The sequence below is a fragment of the Lissotriton vulgaris genome, chromosome 1_1, assembly GCF_964263255.1.
Source record: "Lissotriton vulgaris chromosome 1_1, aLisVul1.2, whole genome shotgun sequence".
Taxonomy (NCBI): Eukaryota; Metazoa; Chordata; class Amphibia; order Caudata; family Salamandridae; genus Lissotriton; species Lissotriton vulgaris.
In genome coordinates, this window is record NC_141685.1 from 513,417,435 (window position 1) to 513,436,953 (window position 19,519).

The following is a 19,519-nucleotide window of genomic DNA, read 5'->3' on the forward strand; positions in this document are numbered from 1 at the left end:
ACAAGCTCCCGGGGACCGGTTTCTGGCATTACAGCCGTCTTCGGCCCGGTTTGCTTGAAACCGGGCCCCGGTAGCTTGTCTCCTTTCTGGTAAAGAATTGGCTTGGTAGTTTAGTCTGCCCTGTTCCCATGATGCACTGGGCCAGGGACAGACTGATTTGCATATAGCCAGATTCTGAGCTAGGATGGGGCAGTGAGATAAATAACGGTGATGGATCAAGCCCTGATCTTTGGACTGGGTAAGAGTGGTCTGCTCAATTCAGACACTCTGTTCATCACCACCCCCTTTTGTAAATCGATTTTGGCCACTATAGGTGTGGCAGGGTATACTCAGACATGAGTCCCTTTCTCACTGCTCCATCAGGATTCAAGCAAGCCGGGCCGAAGAGGCTGAAATGCCAGAAACCGGTCCCCGGTAGCTTGTCTCCTTTCTGGTAAAGAATTGGCTTGGTAGTTTAGTCTGCCCTGTTCCCATGATGCACTGGGCCAGGGACAGACTGATTTGCATATAGCCAGATTCTGAGCTGGGATGGGGCAGTGAGATAAATAACGGTGATGGATCAAGCCCTGATCTTTGGACTGGGTAAGAGTGGTCTGCTCAATTCAGACACTCTGTTCATCACCACCCCCTTTTGTAAATCGATTTTGGCCACTATAGGTGTGGCAGGGTATACTCAGACATGAGTCCCTTTCTCACTGCTCCATCAGGATTCAAGCAAGCCGGGCCGAAGAGGCTGAAATGCCAGAAACCGGTCCCCGGTAGCTTGTCTCCTTTCTGGTAAAGAATTGGCTTGGTAGTTTAGTCTGCCCTGTTCCCATGATGCACTGGGCCAGGGACAGACTGATTTGCATATAGCCAGATTCTGAGCTGGGATGGGGCAGTGAGATAAATAACGGTGATGGATCAAGCCCTGATCTTTGGACTGGGTAAGAGTGGTCTGCTCAATTCAGACACTCTGTTCATCACCACCCCCTTTTGTAAATCGATTTTGGCCACTATAGGTGTGGCAGGGTATACTCAGACATGAGTCCCTTTCTCACTGCTCCATCAGGATTCAAGCAAGCCGGGCCGAAGAGGCTGAAATGCCAGAAACCGGTCCCCGGTAGCTTGTCTCCTTTCTGGTAAAGAATTGGCTTGGTAGTTTAGTCTGCCCTGTTCCCATGATGCACTGGGCCAGGGACAGACTGATTTGCATATAGCCAGATTCTGAGCTGGGATGGGGCAGTGAGATAAATAACGGTGATGGATCAAGCCCTGATCTTTGGACTGGGTAAGAGTGGTCTGCTCAATTCAGACACTCTGTTCATCACCACCCCCTTTTGTAAATCGATTTTGGCCACTATAGGTGTGGCAGGGTATACTCAGACATGAGTCCCTTTCTCACTGCTCCATCAGGATTCAAGCAAGCCGGGCCGAAGAGGCTGAAATGCCAGAAACCGGTCCCCGGTAGCTTGTCTCCTTTCTGGTAAAGAATTGGCTTGGTAGTTTAGTCTGCCCTGTTCCCATGATGCACTGGGCCAGGGACAGACTGATTTGCATATAGCCAGATTCTGAGCTGGGATGGGGCAGTGAGATAAATAACGGTGATGGATCAAGCCCTGATCTTTGGACTGGGTAAGAGTGGTCTGCTCAATTCAGACACTCTGTTCATCACCACCCCCTTTTGTAAATCGATTTTGGCCACTATAGGTGTGGCAGGGTATACTCAGACATGAGTCCCTTTCTCACTGCTCCATCAGGATTCAAGCAAGCCGGGCCGAAGAGGCTGAAATGCCAGAAACCGGTCCCCGGTAGCTTGTCTCCTTTCTGGTAAAGAATTGGCTTGGTAGTTTAGTCTGCCCTGTTCCCATGATGCACTGGGCCAGGGACAGACTGATTTGCATATAGCCAGATTCTGAGCTGGGATGGGGCAGTGAGATAAATAACGGTGATGGATCAAGCCCTGATCTTTGGACTGGGTAAGAGTGGTCTGCTCAATTCAGACACTCTGTTCATCACCACCCCCTTTTGTAAATCGATTTTGGCCACTATAGGTGTGGCAGGGTATACTCAGACATGAGTCCCTTTCTCACTGCTCCATCAGGATTCAAGCAAGCCGGGCCGAAGAGGCTGAAATGCCAGAAACCGGTCCCCGGTAGCTTGTCTCCTTTCTGGTAAAGAATTGGCTTGGTAGTTTAGTCTGCCCTGTTCCCATGATGCACTGGGCCAGGGACAGACTGATTTGCATATAGCCAGATTCTGAGCTGGGATGGGGCAGTGAGATAAATAACGGTGATGGATCAAGCCCTGATCTTTGGACTGGGTAAGAGTGGTCTGCTCAATTCAGACACTCTGTTCATCACCACCCCCTTTTGTAAATCGATTTTGGCCACTATAGGTGTGGCAGGGTATACTCAGACATGAGTCCCTTTCTCACTGCTCCATCAGGATTCAAGCAAGCCGGGCCGAAGAGGCTGAAATGCCAGAAACCGGTCCCCGGTAGCTTGTCTCCTTTCTGGTAAAGAATTGGCTTGGTAGTTTAGTCTGCCCTGTTCCCATGATGCACTGGGCCAGGGACAGACTGATTTGCATATAGCCAGATTCTGAGCTGGGATGGGGCAGTGAGATAAATAACGGTGATGGATCAAGCCCTGATCTTTGGACTGGGTAAGAGTGGTCTGCTCAATTCAGACACTCTGTTCATCACCACCCCCTTTTGTAAATCGATTTTGGCCACTATAGGTGTGGCAGGGTATACTCAGACATGAGTCCCTTTCTCACTGCTCCATCAGGATTCAAGCAAGCCGGGCCGAAGAGGCTGAAATGCCAGAAACCGGTCCCCGGTAGCTTGTCTCCTTTCTGGTAAAGAATTGGCTTGGTAGTTTAGTCTGCCCTGTTCCCATGATGCACTGGGCCAGGGACAGACTGATTTGCATATAGCCAGATTCTGAGCTGGGATGGGGCAGTGAGATAAATAACGGTGATGGATCAAGCCCTGATCTTTGGACTGGGTAAGAGTGGTCTGCTCAATTCAGACACTCTGTTCATCACCACCCCCTTTTGTAAATCGATTTTGGCCACTATAGGTGTGGCAGGGTATACTCAGACATGAGTCCCTTTCTCACTGCTCCATCAGGATTCAAGCAAGCCGGGCCGAAGAGGCTGAAATGCCAGAAACCGGTCCCCGGTAGCTTGTCTCCTTTCTGGTAAAGAATTGGCTTGGTAGTTTAGTCTGCCCTGTTCCCATGATGCACTGGGCCAGGGACAGACTGATTTGCATATAGCCAGATTCTGAGCTGGGATGGGGCAGTGAGATAAATAACGGTGATGGATCAAGCCCTGATCTTTGGACTGGGTAAGAGTGGTCTGCTCAATTCAGACACTCTGTTCATCACCACCCCCTTTTGTAAATCGATTTTGGCCACTATAGGTGTGGCAGGGTATACTCAGACATGAGTCCCTTTCTCACTGCTCCATCAGGATTCAAGCAAGCCGGGCCGAAGAGGCTGATATGCCAGAAACCGGTCCCCGGTAGCTTGTCTCCTTTCTGGTAAAGAATTGGCTTGGTAGTTTAGTCTGCCCTGTTCCCATGATGCACTGGGCCAGGGACAGACTGATTTGCATATAGCCAGATTCTGAGCTGGGATGGGGCAGTGAGATAAATAACGGTGATGGATCAAGCCCTGATCTTTGGACTGGGTAAGAGTGGTCTGCTCAATTCAGACACTCTGTTCATCACCACCCCCTTTTGTAAATCGATTTTGGCCACTATAGGTGTGGCAGGGTATACTCAGACATGAGTCCCTTTCTCACTGCTCCATCAGGATTCAAGCAAGCCGGGCCGAAGAGGCTGACATGCCAGAAACCGGTCCCCGGTAGCTTGTCTCCTTTCTGGTAAAGAATTGGCTTGGTAGTTTAGTCTGCCCTGTTCCCATGATGCACTGGGCCAGGGACAGACTGATTTGCATATAGCCAGATTCTGAGCTGGGATGGGGCAGTGAGATAAATAACGGTGATGGATCAAGCCCTGATCTTTGGACTGGGTAAGAGTGGTCTGCTCAATTCAGACACTCTGTTCATCACCACCCCCTTTTGTAAATCGATTTTGGCCACTATAGGTGTGGCAGGGTATACTCAGACATGAGTCCCTTTCTCACTGCTCCATCAGGATTCAAGCAAGCCGGGCCGAAGAGGCTGAAATGCCAGAAACCGGTCCCCGGTAGCTTGTCTCCTTTCTGGTAAAGAATTGGCTTGGTAGTTTAGTCTGCCCTGTTCCCATGATGCACTGGGCCAGGGACAGACTGATTTGCATATAGCCAGATTCTGAGCTGGGATGGGGCAGTGAGATAAATAACGGTGATGGATCAAGCCCTGATCTTTGGACTGGGTAAGAGTGGTCTGCTCAATTCAGACACTCTGTTCATCACCACCCCCTTTTGTAAATCGATTTTGGCCACTATAGGTGTGGCAGGGTATACTCAGACATGAGTCCCTTTCTCACTGCTCCATCAGGATTCAAGCAAGCCGGGCCGAAGAGGCTGAAATGCCAGAAACCGGTCCCCGGTAGCTTGTCTCCTTTCTGGTAAAGAATTGGCTTGGTAGTTTAGTCTGCCCTGTTCCCATGATGCACTGGGCCAGGGACAGACTGATTTGCATATAGCCAGATTCTGAGCTGGGATGGGGCAGTGAGATAAATAACGGTGATGGATCAAGCCCTGATCTTTGGACTGGGTAAGAGTGGTCTGCTCAATTCAGACACTCTGTTCATCACCACCCCCTTTTGTAAATCGATTTTGGCCACTATAGGTGTGGCAGGGTATACTCAGACATGAGTCCCTTTCTCACTGCTCCATCAGGATTCAAGCAAGCCGGGCCGAAGAGGCTGAAATGCCAGAAACCGGTCCCCGGTAGCTTGTCTCCTTTCTGGTAAAGAATTGGCTTGGTAGTTTAGTCTGCCCTGTTCCCATGATGCACTGGGCCAGGGACAGACTGATTTGCATATAGCCAGATTCTGAGCTGGGATGGGGCAGTGAGATAAATAACGGTGATGGATCAAGCCCTGATCTTTGGACTGGGTAAGAGTGGTCTGCTCAATTCAGACACTCTGTTCATCACCACCCCCTTTTGTAAATCTTTTCTGGGGTTAGGCCATACCTCAACATTAAAGCATCTTTCATATGAGCATAAGACATCCTATCCTCAACAGGCATGTCTAACAGGGTATCTCTCCCCTCATTCACAAAGCGACCCCACAACCCTGCTCCCCAATCCTTCTCAGGGACCCGGTGGGCCAACAATGCTAACTCATATGCTTTAAACCATTGACCAATATCTTCATTCTTATGATAATCTTTGATCACATCTTTGAGAAAATAAAACCTACTTTCTGCAGGCACAGATGGGATGCTGCCACCAGAGGGATTCAATTCTAAACTTTTAGCTTTGAGCTCTATCTCCCTCAACCTTGTGTCACGCTCCAAAGCTAACTTTCCTCTTTCAAACTCCAACATTTTGATCTCCAAATCAGCTTCTCTCCTACCTCTTGCATTTTCTAACTCCAACTGCCCATTTATCTTAAGTTTGGCCATTTCCATGTTGTATGCTCGCTCTTTCGCCCTTTCTTCTCTTTCTTCAGGTGAAAGACCTTTAGAGGAAACACTGCTACCGGGAGAGGACACGGCTCCATTCACTGGCACCTCCTCATCCCCTTCCACTGGCGGTTCCACCACCGGATCATTGGGATCTCTGGCCTCTAACCAGGCCTGCAATGCTTTAAAATATCCTGGCTTATTATCAATTTTATATCCAATGCAAGGGGGTAGCTATGGGCGCAGGCTTTGCTCCTAGCCTAGCGAACCTCTACATGGACGATTTCGAATGGAAACATATCTACACTGAAGACACCCATACTCGAACTGCATCACTAAATGGAACAGATACATAGATGACATCATCATGATCTGGAATGGAACTGAAGAACATCTAAACACTTTTCTGGTTTGGCTTAATAACCGGTCTGCAGACATCAAATTTACAATGGCATGCAACAGAGACGTGCTCCCTTCTTGGACCTTACATTCGAGGTGGAAGATGACAAAATTGTGATGAATCTCTATAAAAAACCAACTGATCGCAATACTCTGGTACAATACAATTCCCACCACCCAAGAAACCTTCGGGACAACCTACCATACGGACAATTTTTGCGTACACGTAGAAACTGCACCAAACGATCCGATTATTTTAAAGAAACAGACATCTTGCTCATGAAACTAAGAGACAGAGGATATCCCAAAGGCCTACTTAACAGAGCACGCAAGAGGGCTTGGTATCGACCCAGAGAAACCCTATTAGAAGTGGTGGAAAAGCCAGGCACAACTGAAAGATTGATCTGTGTAACAACTTTTAATACCAGAAGCCACGAGATCAACAAAATCATCAAGAAATACTGGAATCTAGTAGGGCCAGAAATTGGAATAGAGGAAACCCCTATGTGCACTTTCAAAAGGGCCAAAAACATTAAGGATCATGTGGTTTCCTCTTTCTTGGATACTCCCAACAACACAAACATCAGAAGCCAATTAGGAATGCTACCAATAACAGGACACCGTAGATGTGGAGCATGCAAAGCTTGCAAATACACCAAGACAGTTAACTCTTTCACTAACAGGAATAAGACATACACAATGACCACCTTCACAAACTGTAACAGCCAAAACCTTATCTATGTCATCAAATGCCCCTGTCAACTGTTATACGTAGGCCAAACTACCCAACGAGTAAAAAACAGGATCCTCCAACACCAAAGCAGAATTCGGTGCAAAGTCCAGGGTGCCCCACTAGTTGAACATTACAACATGTCCAATCACTCACATGAACACCTGGAATGATGGGTGTTGAAAAAATTGAACTACATCAGAGAGGAGGAGACATGTCCTCCATTTTGAACTACAAAGAATGCCTCTGGATCCATAACCTAGACTCTGTAGCACAGGGGTTAAATAGCCAAGAAGAAACTTGTTTACAAATGAGCAGACTCTAAACAAACATTTGGTTTACAGTTTAGGCATCGCCTGGTAATTTAGCAAATGTGTGTAAACATACTTTTCAATTTTTAAACAGTATACCATGCGATGCCACAATTAGTAATTATGTACTTGTATATTGGTACTCGTTTGCTAGAAACTACAGTACAAACATTTCTTGGCCCAAATGACTGTATCCCAGTAGAAGTCCTTAAGAATGAGCAACATCTCCCGTACGAGTGATCTTCTACCTCGGCCAATGCTGGCTTTCCTAATAGCCCTGTCATATGAACACGTTCTCCGGGCTTTGTATAAAACCCCTACACGTCACACTGTTCCTACAGGTAACACGTCACAAATCCCACTTACGTAATTACCACGTTGACGCAAATCGTTTCAACAGTGTACAACCCCCCACACGTCACACATGACGTGTTCCCCAGGCGTGCACGCCACACTGACGTAACCAGCTTTTAACAGGTAATCAGACGCTACCTCCACCCATTGACTCGAGAGCGGGAGAGAGATACAGACCTTTGCTGTCATACTCCTCAAGTAAGTCCTCCGTTAAACAACTCATATGGCTGGTACAGTGCGGTCACCATAAGTGACATGGCTACCGGTAGGGTACCTAGCGCACTTTCCTTTTTATTAAACCGTTCATTCCTACCCAATTCGATAGGAAGTTGACTAATTAAGGCATGTCCATTGTTTAGGTGATCGCGGCTGCGGCACTTCAAATCCGAATTAGTCACCGGACAGTGATAAATTCATTTACAGAGGTATGTGAACTGACAACCTTATTGTCAACCCTTCCCCTTGCTTTTAAATAATGTGTAGAGTTGGTTTTGATTGATATTAATAATCTACAGATACCAAGATCCAATAGAAGAATAATCATCTTACAGAGGTTAAGAATAAGACACCTCCTTCTTTCAGGTGAGCGAGCCCCACCGTGCTTCTCCATTCTTTGGATGAGTCATGCACACACCCACCACTAAAACAGGCACCTTTTATCTAATTTTAGGTTGTCCCCCTTCCTGTCCTGATGAAGACCCGATACGGTTGCAAATAAACTGGCACCATACCGCAGGGTCGAAACGTCGACGCTAATCCACGCTAATCCACCAATTGGTCCTCACTACATCTCAACAGAAAAATATGATTTGCAATACTGTTTGAGTGAATTGAAGTTATTGTTGGACCAGTGTATCTAAATTGCATCTGTCACGAAACTGTATCACCATAACAGTCACCACTAGTCACAGATCACAATTATTCACTGCTGCACTTATTTATTGTCATCACATTCTCAATGTATATGGACAACCGTCTTTTAAATACTATAGAAAACAAATGTTCTGCAAAGTGATTGAATAATTACAACTTTGCGAACCAGAAAAATAACGTTTGGTGTGTGCTTTTTCCTTTCAATGTTTTTTCATGAAAAAATGCATATGAGTAATTCTATGACATAAGTAAATGTTTAAATCAAAGAAATTGAATACAATTCTACAGAACCATTTTTTGCATACCACGTAATACCCAGATTCTGAGGGTCACTGGGTAACCCCATTATAACTCACAGCAGGAGGTGGAGCCAGCATTGTCACTGGCAGGAGCTGAGCTATCGGCCTCCTAATACGAGGTGGGGCCAGGATCGTCCCTGGCAGGCACAGAGCCATCAGTCGCCTGGTAGAAGGTGGAGCCAGCATTGTATCAGGCAGGGCAGGCTATCAGGAACTACTCTCCCCCTACTCTCAATGCAAATGTCCCACTCATCCCACACTGCCTCACTCAGACCTCTGGAGCCACCCAGCTCCTGTCACACACACACCAAACTAGCAGAAAACAGAAATAGTTAGACAAGAAAATAGCCACTTTCTAAAAGTGCTATTTTCAAACCCAGAGTCCAAAAACCATCCACACAAACGGATGCGTGATTAAACCCCAAGTTCAGGGATACCAAACTCGACATTGCACCATGCTCCCCGAGCAAGCTAGGATTATAGCATTAATAATCCTGGCAGCCCATTCTAACTAATCGAGAGCAGGTTACCTTACAATAGTGAAAACGAATATGGCTGTAATTCACTATTAGGACATGCCAACTTGGTCGGGCGTGTCCTACCTTATGCTTACAATGCACCCTGCCCGTGGGCCTAACTTAGGGGTGACTAACATGAAGTTAAGGGAAGGTTTATCGACTGGCAAGTAGGTGTACTTGCGCAGTCAGCATGCCAGTACCAGACTGCACGTTGGTCTGGCAATGGCAGACCTGTAGACATACTTTTACTAGGCCGCTCTTGTGGGTGGCACAACATGTGCTGCAGGCCCATGAGCAGGATTTGTATTTACAAGTCCTGGCACTCCTGGTGCACTAGACTAGGGACTGACAGTAAACCAAATAAGCCAAACATGGAATTCAATCAGTACAGTAATTTTACATAGGGAGCACTTGCACTGTGGCACTGATCAGCAGTGGCACAGTGCCCAAAGCAGTATACCAGCAAAAACATAATAAACAGAGGAGGCAAATAGAAAAAAAATGGAGGAGAGACTCAGGCCAATGATGTCAGGTCTAACAGGTGACAGGGGAGATAGCTGAGATACAGGATAAAGACGGGAACTTGCTCAAAGAACCTACGGGTATATGAAAGGAATTTTATCAATATTATAGTAAATTGTATCAGGAGGATCTCAAACTGCTCTGCCCCTCGATGAATACTTGAAAGATAGTCAAATAGGGCAATTTTCTACTGAGGATAGAGACCTTATGGAGACGAATGCAACAGAGGAAGAAATATACAGTGCCCTGATGAATCTCCCTTCGGGTAAGATGGTGGGGCTGAACCAGATGCCCCTGGAATTCTATAAAATCTTTTATCATGATTGAAACATTCAGACAGGCACAAGGGGGTATTCTGTGCCTGAGTCTTGGGCTCAGGCGGTAATAGACGTTTTCTTAAAAAAAGGTAAACCTGCACGAGAACCTTGGTCATACAGACCTATCATTCTAAGGATCAGTGATTTCAAAATCTTCTCGAAAATATTTACTATGTGGCTTAGTTCCATCATAAGCAAAGTAATCCACCCAAGTCAGAACTAATGATGGGTGGAAAATTTGTTACGCTCGCGGAATTTGCGAATTTATGGCAATTTCGCGATCGTGCGAAATTGCCCAAAAATCCGCAATTAGCGAGTTGACAGATTTTTTCTTTCTTCTTTGCGCTTCAAAAATAAAATCTTGCGTGTGCGGCATTGACTTACCATGATTCTGCGTTCGCTGGTAAGTTTTCCTCCCTGTTCACGTGTGCTGCGAGATTTTGGTAGCTGGCGGAGCGACGCCGCAATCGCGAACAAGTCATTGCGACCGGAAACAAGAAATTGCAAATGCGAACCTGTCATTGCGACCCGAATCAGGAAATTGCGAACGCGAACACGTCATTGTGACCCGAAACAGGAAAATTCAAAAAACGCGAACACGTCATTGCGACCCAAAACAGGAAAAGGGCATCGCGAGCAGGCTGGTTAAGTGGAAACAACATGTTCGCGACCGTTGCGACCGCATGCACAAGTTCTCATTCCTGAAATGGTAAAAAAATCTCGCGAACTTGCAAAAAAAAGAATGTGCAAGCTTGCGGAATTTGGCAGATTTTTGCGAATCGCAATTACGAATTCACGGATCGCAACTTCGCAAATTCCGCCCATGCTTAGTCAGAACGGTTTTATACCCAAAAGAGAAACCACTGAGCATGTCCGCCAGGTAATAACACTTTTTGATGCGTCAGCTGTCTCAGAAGACCCCATGGCACTCATCCTTCTTGACGCTGAGAAAGCGTTTCACAGGGTCTACCGGGACTACGTATGGGGGACCCTTGAACAGTATGGCCTAGGAATAGGATTTATCAATTATGTCCTTTATAAGAACCGGGTGTCCCGCGTTAGAGTAAATGAGGAGTATACGGAACCGTTACAGATGTTGAGGGGAACTAGACAGGGATGTTTCTTCTCCCCCCTACTTTTGCTATATATATTGACCCTTTGATACGAAGAATTGAGCTAAACCGCATAATCAAACCAATGAGTTTTCAGAAGCGCGAGACTAAAATCCTCACTTACGCAGACAGTTTGGCAGTTGTTACACCTGACCGCCCAATTGCAGTCAACGAAATAGGTAAGGAAGCATTAGAATTTGGGCTAATTTCAGGGTACAAGCTGAAACAACAGAAAACCCAAATTCTTTTCAACAGGGGGTCTGACTTTGTGGACATACAGGTCACATGTGGCCATATTTGTGGGATAACATTACATCGGAACTTGAGCAATTAGTAGAAGTAAACATTGCTCCAAGAATAAGGAAAGGGAGAAAGGGAGAAATGACTTTGATAGGTGGCATGATCTCCACCATAATATCGTAGGTAGATGCAATATAATAAAGATGTTGTTTCTTCCCAAATTATTATATCTATTTAGGACCATCCCCCTAGAGTTTGGGAAATCCTGGTTTAAAAAAATGGAAATCATGCTCAACAGGTTCATTTGGTCACACAACAAGACTAGAAGGGCACTATAAATAATGAATAATAAATAATAATGACATTATTAATGGAGAAAGGAGGATGGGGGTTCCTGGTTTAGGATTTTACTATTTTGGGCTGCCACCCTCCAATATATTTGTGGGCTGCTGGGAGGGAAGACAGAAGAGCAGAGGAATCTCCTGGGGCGGAGGATGTATATGAATTATTAATATAGGAGGCCTCAAGGGGTTGCTTTTTGAACTATAACGCATCATAGTTATTACAAAAAAGTTAGATTAAAAACCCTGCATGCTGCTTTTAAGATTTAGGTATCTTTTTAATGAAAAGTCGGTATCAGCCGACTGAATTACTGCACTCAACTCTTAAAAAAATCCAACGATGTCAGAGATCTTTCGGGATAATGTTATGTCAAGATGGGATGAGGCAGGAATTCATTCGATAGGAGATCTTCTAGATACGTCAGGTGTACTAGCATTTAGGGATATACAGGTTAGATTTGGGATACAAACTAGAGATTTTTTTAAATACCTGCAAGTCTGGAGCTATTTACCCAAAAGAAAGGGGGTATAATGGGCTTTAACCTCATCAGAGCTTCGAACGTTCAGCGCCCAGTGCTGAACGTTCGGAGAACGAATGCTGGCCCGTCGGCCAACGGTCGTGCGCAGCACTGGGGAGGTAGTGCACGTGACGACCGTTGGTAGACGGCAGCAGTTAAGGGGTTAATAATAATGGTATTATGGAAGTGGTCTGCTCAGAAGACGAGTTCTCAATTAGTCAGATCTACTCAAAGTTATCTATGCTTTTTCAGGATGACCTTGAGAACACTGGTCGAAATGGGAACAGAAGTTGGCATAGAATATAATATATTTTTAGAGTCCATAGAATTTGGAAGGACGGTGCTCCTGTTGACAGGATTACAGGCACAACATTACAAAACTCTAATCTCATAGTACAATACCCCAGCAGAAATCGCTCAATGAGGTGGGCAGGATGGAACCACATGCCCCTGCTGTGACAGTACAGAAGCCGACCTGATACATTTGTTTGCGACAGGCCCCTCTCTAGGTACTTGGTTAGTTGAAATTGAAAAGTTTATGAACACATCGCTAAAAATAAAAACAAATTTAATAAGCTCAACTTATACTGCTGGGAATCAGTAATAACGAAGTGTCAGAGGAATATCGTCCATTTCTTTTTTTAGCTATGGCAGTGGCTAGAATATGTATTGCCTCAGCTTGGTTGGATCTGCTGGCACCCGGATTCCAGCAATGGTTGGGAGACTATTAGCTACTTATAATTTAAAAAAAGGGGTATTTGGAAGAAAAGTGCCTAAAAGCCAGAAGAAAAGGAGAAAAGATATGGCCCCACTCAAAAGATAGAAGAAGGGCAATTAAAAGTATAAAAAGGCACTAACATGTTTTGTTTTGCTGTATTTTTATTTCCTGATAAGATTGATGAAGTTGTCATTTCGTGCCCAGTTTATTTGTAGCCCATAAGATAGAGGTTTTTTTTCTTATTTGCTTCTGTTTAATGCTTACTTTTATGAAACTTTCATTTATTTAAAGTACTAGTTATGATACTATAAAAATATCTAAAAAAAATCCTTTCCCACATCCAATAATTTCAAAAGGACGAGTGAATAGTTTTATGTCAGCAGTAAGACAAACTAGAACTCAAAAATGTCCGTGGAATATATACAACTTAAAAATAACTGAAGATTCAAAGTATATTGTTGACTACAATCCAGTGATTTTGACAATGTGGAATGCAAACATGGATATTCAATATGTTGCAGATAATTCAATTTCTTTTGCTTTGTAAGTTACATCATACAGAACCAAATCTGAAAAAACAGAGTTAAAAGAAATGTGGGAAGAAATTTCACAGGAAAAGAGTCTCAGCAAGACATTGTACAGCTTTAGCTTCAAAATGCTTTCCCACCAAGAGATTAGATCCTATGAATGTTCGGATCGGTTGAACTCTGCCAGTTTATTTTCAAAGTCAAGAGTCATCATTTGGGTAAGTCTAAGTCTTGCCGCCACACAAAATAGAGAATTGAAATCTCTTTAAGAGATCAAAATACTTAGCATTGAATAAACCAGAAAGTACAGATATTGTTAAAACTAATATGTTGGATACGTACTATCCCAAAAGGAGTCCACATCCGGAAAACTATGTCTGTATGAAGTACTGCAGCATTACAGCTGTAAGAGAAATGTTACAGAAAATATAAATGAAGAAAAATATGCAGTGATTTGGTGTGACGGATGTTTGGTAAAACATACCAAAGGAAATCTTATTAACCACAGAAAAACTCAGTTGTGAAAGTCCAGATAAGAAGGAATTTTTCTATTTAACACTTCTGCAACTGTTCAAGCCTTGCGGTAGTAAAGTGGAGATTTCAACTGCTTTGAAGATTCTTTTAATGCATGTAAATATACTATCAAATGCACAGTCTTCCCAACTGACCTACAAATGTTAAATGATGAGATTGAAGAATAAACTACTTTTGCATCTGCAATTGCAAGAGACTGTTCTCAAGATAGTCAAAGGTCAGGTCCACTAAGTCAAGAACCACTAGGACAACCAATTATTGAAAATGAAGCAGCAATAGCCATGAATGAAGTAGAAACTGCAAAGCTACAAGCACAACAGGATATTATTCAGTTGGAAAAATTAGCAGAACAACTAAACTTTGAACAAAAGAAATATATCTACAAGTGACTGAGCATATATAACATGGTTTGCAACATGAAAGAAAAGAATTCCAATGTTCATCATTTAAACCTATTTTAATGTACATCAGTGGTCAAGCTGGAACAGGAATTTTCTCTCCTAATTAAAGTTTTGACTAATTATCTATACAAAACTACAGAATCACATTTATCTTGTGTTGTAACAGCTCCAACTGGATTAACAGCACACAACATTAAAAGAATTACTGTACATTGATTACTCATGCTACCAGCTGAACATAAAAATAAATTGGAATATCAAAAGCTATCTGGAGAAGCTTGTTATGAAGTCTCAAGAGTACTGAAGAAAATGAAACTTCTAATCATTGATGAGGTAAGCATGGTCTCAAACTTAATGCTTGCCTTTGTTTATTTAAGAATGCAATAGATTTTAAAAACAGATTACAATGTTTTGTTTGGGGGAAAACATGTAATTGTATTTGGCGATCTACTACAACCTAGTCCTGTAAAAGGGCAAGCTGTTTTTAAAACACTTCTCCATGAAGAGACAAGGAAATCTTTAGGAAGTATGGAAATGTGAACATATGGTCTCATTTTGAATATAAAGAACTTATTAAGAATATGCCACAAACAAGTGATGAACATTATAGAAATATTCTTCAAGAAATAAAAATGGGTGACTTGACAAAACATAAAAAAGAAGCTTTAGAAAGTCGGCTACTGAGTAACTTGTTTACAACTGGAAACATAGCAGCTGAAGTAATCTACAAAACGCTTGGAGAAAAGAAGTTTATAGTTTGCCTAATGCCTACTTTGCAAGAGTGTTCTACATTCAATCAAGAAGTTTCAACACTGGAAAAATAACGAATAGTGGAATTTGAAGCTATCGATAAAATTGAACATCAAGGAATGACTATTCTTCTCACAGAGAAACTGTAGTCAAAATTGAATTTGTTGGAAAAGTCTGTTTCTAAGACTGCAGGCTTAGAAAAGTCTTTACATGTATGGATAAACTGTGGGCTAATTTTACGGTGTAATTTGAATGTAGTAAATTGAGCAATGGTAAAAGTTGTTGAATTTGTACATTTTCAGAACAGGGATGAAATAGAATTTTTGAAGATAAAATTTGATCAGATTAAAGAGGTAAGGCAGATTGGGGCGTTGTGTTGTATGTTTTATGCTTGTAAAAGACTTGTATTTTCACAGAAAACAGTTTCCTTTGTCTTTAGCATATGCAATAACTATTCATAAATCTCAAGGTTTAAGTATAGACAGTGCTTTTTTAAATATTGGAAGTACAGCGTTGAAAGAGGGAATGGCATACATTGCATTGTCTGGACTAAGAACAATATCTGGTTTGTATTTGTTTGATTTTGATGAGAAAAAGGTTAGTGCAGATGTAAATTGTGTAAGAGAGTAGACTTTATACTCCTCATTTAGCTGAATATCTGACACATGAGAAATATGTAGTGCGTCCAAAACAGACATGTGCGAGACATTTAAATGAGTTTAAAGAAAAAAAAAATCAAGAGAGTCATGAACATGTATAGAAAAAGAAAATGGAAACTGTTGATGAGATTGTAGGAGAGCGGTTGGAAATAGTTCAGGTATCAACTGTTATGCTAATGTTATTTTTAATGTTGCGTTTTATCTAGAAGAGATTCATTGTCAAATTATGAGAAATCACGAAAAAAGATTTTGTTCTTTATTATGTCATGTATTTAACCAATTGGTAACTGACAGAATTAAAATCCATACTGCTTTTGGTGTTCAACATCTTTTGGATATATGTACTGGTTCTTTGACATTCACTCTTAATGTTAAACAAGATGCACAAGAATTTCTTATTTTTATGCTACAGATTCAAAACGTATTTGGACTAAGTTACAGATCGGATCCTAAATGTGAAGAGCGTTCATTTACTTCCTGCGCTGACATAGACACAGAACGATTCACATACTTGACGGTACCAGATTGCAAATCTGTACCTTTTAACAAATTAGTGAAAACAGCAAATCAGGATATGAAACGTTTGCATTGAAAATCCGAGATGTTGTCTACATTACATATAGAATTAGTTGGAAAATATCTAATTTTAATACTACAACATTGTAGAGCAAATGGAAGAAAATTGAAAAGCAAAATAAAACCTGTTGTTGCAAGTCACATATTTCTTTCAGGAAGAACTTTATAGCAGTAGCTAATGCTTTACATGATGGACCCACTGCAACATCTGGACACTATACTGTGTTTTTAAAATGTAATAAAGGATGGACACATTGCAATGATGCCCATTTGCAATTCAAATCTAGATTGTCTTTTGACAAATTCATAATGATATTTTTGAAGGCAAAGTTTTGAATACATTATTTGGTCTATTGGTAAGATGTGAGCATGAATTAACAAATTGATATTGGATTATTACCTAGAAAAAGTTTTGAATATATTGTTCATCCTTTTGGGAAGATGTGAACAGAAAGTGGACAGAATTGAAACACTCAGTATTTTTAGTTAGTGTTTATGTTATTATTTGTGCTAATTGATATTGGATTTGGAAAATTGTTTTTAAAAACAATAGTTTATATATTTGGTGTCTGCCTGCCTGAAGCTCAACTCAGAGAAGACCGAGGTCCTCATCCACGGACGCAGCACCTCCACCTGGGACAATAGCTGGTGGCCCTCCGCCCTTGGAAATCCACACAGTCCTACGGACCACGCAAGAAACCTCAGCATCATCCTCAACTCCTCCCTCTTCATGAACCGCCAGATCAACGCTGTTGCCTCCACCAGCTTCAACAGTATGCAAATCCTCCGCAAGACCTTCAAATGGATCCCCCCGACTCCAGAAAGACAGTCACCCATGCGCTCATCACCAGCAGACTCAACTACGGTAACGCCCTCTATGCCAGAATCAACAGAGCCCTACTACACAAACTCCAGACCATCCAGAACGCCACTGTCAGACTCGTCCTTGGAGCGCCTCAGATTGAACACATGACCCAACACCTACAAGACCTCCACTGGCTCCCCATTGAGAAGAGGGTCACCAAAAGAAACCTCCACTCTGCTGACCTCACCTTAAATAGAACAGGCGGGAGAGCCTTCTCCTACATCCCAGCCAAAACCTGGAACACGATCCCCGTGAACATCAGACACTCACCTACCCTGTACAAATTCACCGGCTCTTCAACTGAACCTGAGCTTGCCCCCACCCCCAGGACCTTGAGACCCTCACGGGTGAGTAGTGCACTTTACAAAACCCTGATTTATTGATTGATTGACTGATATTGTACCAGATATAAATAAGAGTATACATTTAGAAATTGATTTTCAGAGTAATAAAAGACTTAATGTATAAGTTGAATGTAATTCAGAAACTGTAGATAGGTAAACATATAGGTACATATATTGTAAATATCGCTTTGCGGTAATGAATTTCTTTTTAAAATCTTGTTAATTGTTTTTTTTCCTTGCTGTTCTATGATGATACTACATTGAAATTACTGTGTTTGGTGAAGCTCAGTAGAATCTGAAAACAGCAAAATAGGAAACTAAAAATGTTATGTAATTCTAAAATGATGTTGCTTTCTTAAAAGCGTAATATTTTAATTTCTATAATGCATTAGATTATATAACATGTTTTCTTCTTTACAGTAGGTAATGGTGAAGTTTGAAAAGAGTTTTAATTCAGTTTACGACAATACTATTCAAAAATATTTCGACAGAGTTATGTATCTAAATGACTGAAAAATAAGAGGTAATATGTATGTCAACATTCATTTATGTATTATTTATGTCTTAAAAAATAATGTTGAATCTTTACACTATTTAAAAATGTTCAGACATCATCAGACAGGTAGTATCCCTAAACTCATGCAGTCACTCAGGCACCCTTCATGCACTCATCCAACAATTGAGACACTACTTTTGCAATCATGCAATCACCCAGGCACTTCTGTTGCACTCATTAATTCCCTCTTACACTACCTATGCACTCATGAATATACTTAAACACTACTCATGCACTGCTCCAACTATCTAGGCACTACTTCTATATTCTTGGGATCAGGTAGACACTACCCATACACTCATGCTATCATTTAGACACTACTGTTGTACTCATCCATTCTCTCAAACAGTACCTATGCACTCATACATTCACTCAGGCTCTACTGCTGCATTCATGCAGTCCCTCAAACACTACCTATGAATTCATCGATACACTCAGGCACTACTCATCTACTTCTCCAAACATGTAGGCACTACCCCTACACTCATGCAATAAGCTAGCCACTACTCAAACACTCCTCCAGTCACTCAAGCAGTTCTATTGCACTCATTTATTCCCTCAAACACTACCCATGTACTCGTTGATCTAGTCAAGCTATACCTATTGAGTACTACATGCACCCAGATACCACCCATGCACTCATGCAATTACTCAGGCACTACTCCTTCACTCATGAACTCCCTAAAACACTACCTATGAACTAATCAATACAATGAAGGTTTACACATTGACAGATGCAATCACGCAGGCACTACCCCTGTACTCATACAATAATCCAAACTGCACTCATGTACTGCTCCAATAATTCAGGCACTTGTTTTGCATACATTCATTCCTTCAAAGACTATGCATGTACTCATCCGTGTACTCAGACTCCACCCCTGCAGTCATGCAATCACTCAGGCAGTACATATGCACTCCTCCAATTACCCAGCCACTACCCTTCCACTCATACGAATCGCCTAGGCACTACCTATGCATTCCTCCAAAGACCCAGGTACTACCCATGCACTCATGCAATAACCCAGGCAATGCCCTTGCACTCCTCCAATCACCCAGGAACTACCCATGCACTTATTCATACTCTGAGGCAATATGTATGCACTCCTTCGATCCCCCAGGGACTAAATCTGCACTCATACAATCACTCAGACACTACCCTTTGCACTTGTGTAATCACCCAGGCACTACTCATGCACTCCTCTAAACACAACAGTACTACCCATATACTCGTAAAATCACCCAGACACTACCATGCACTCCTCTAAATCACTCAGATACTACCCCTGCACTCATGCAATTTCCCAAGCACTACCCATGCACTCCTTCAGTAACTCAAGCAGTTCTGTAGCAGTCATGCAATCACTCAAGCAGTAATGTTACACTCATCCATTCACCCAGGCAGTACCTATGTATTCCTCCAATTACCCAGCCACTACCCTTCCACTCATGGAATCACCTAAGCACAACCTATGCAATACTCCAATC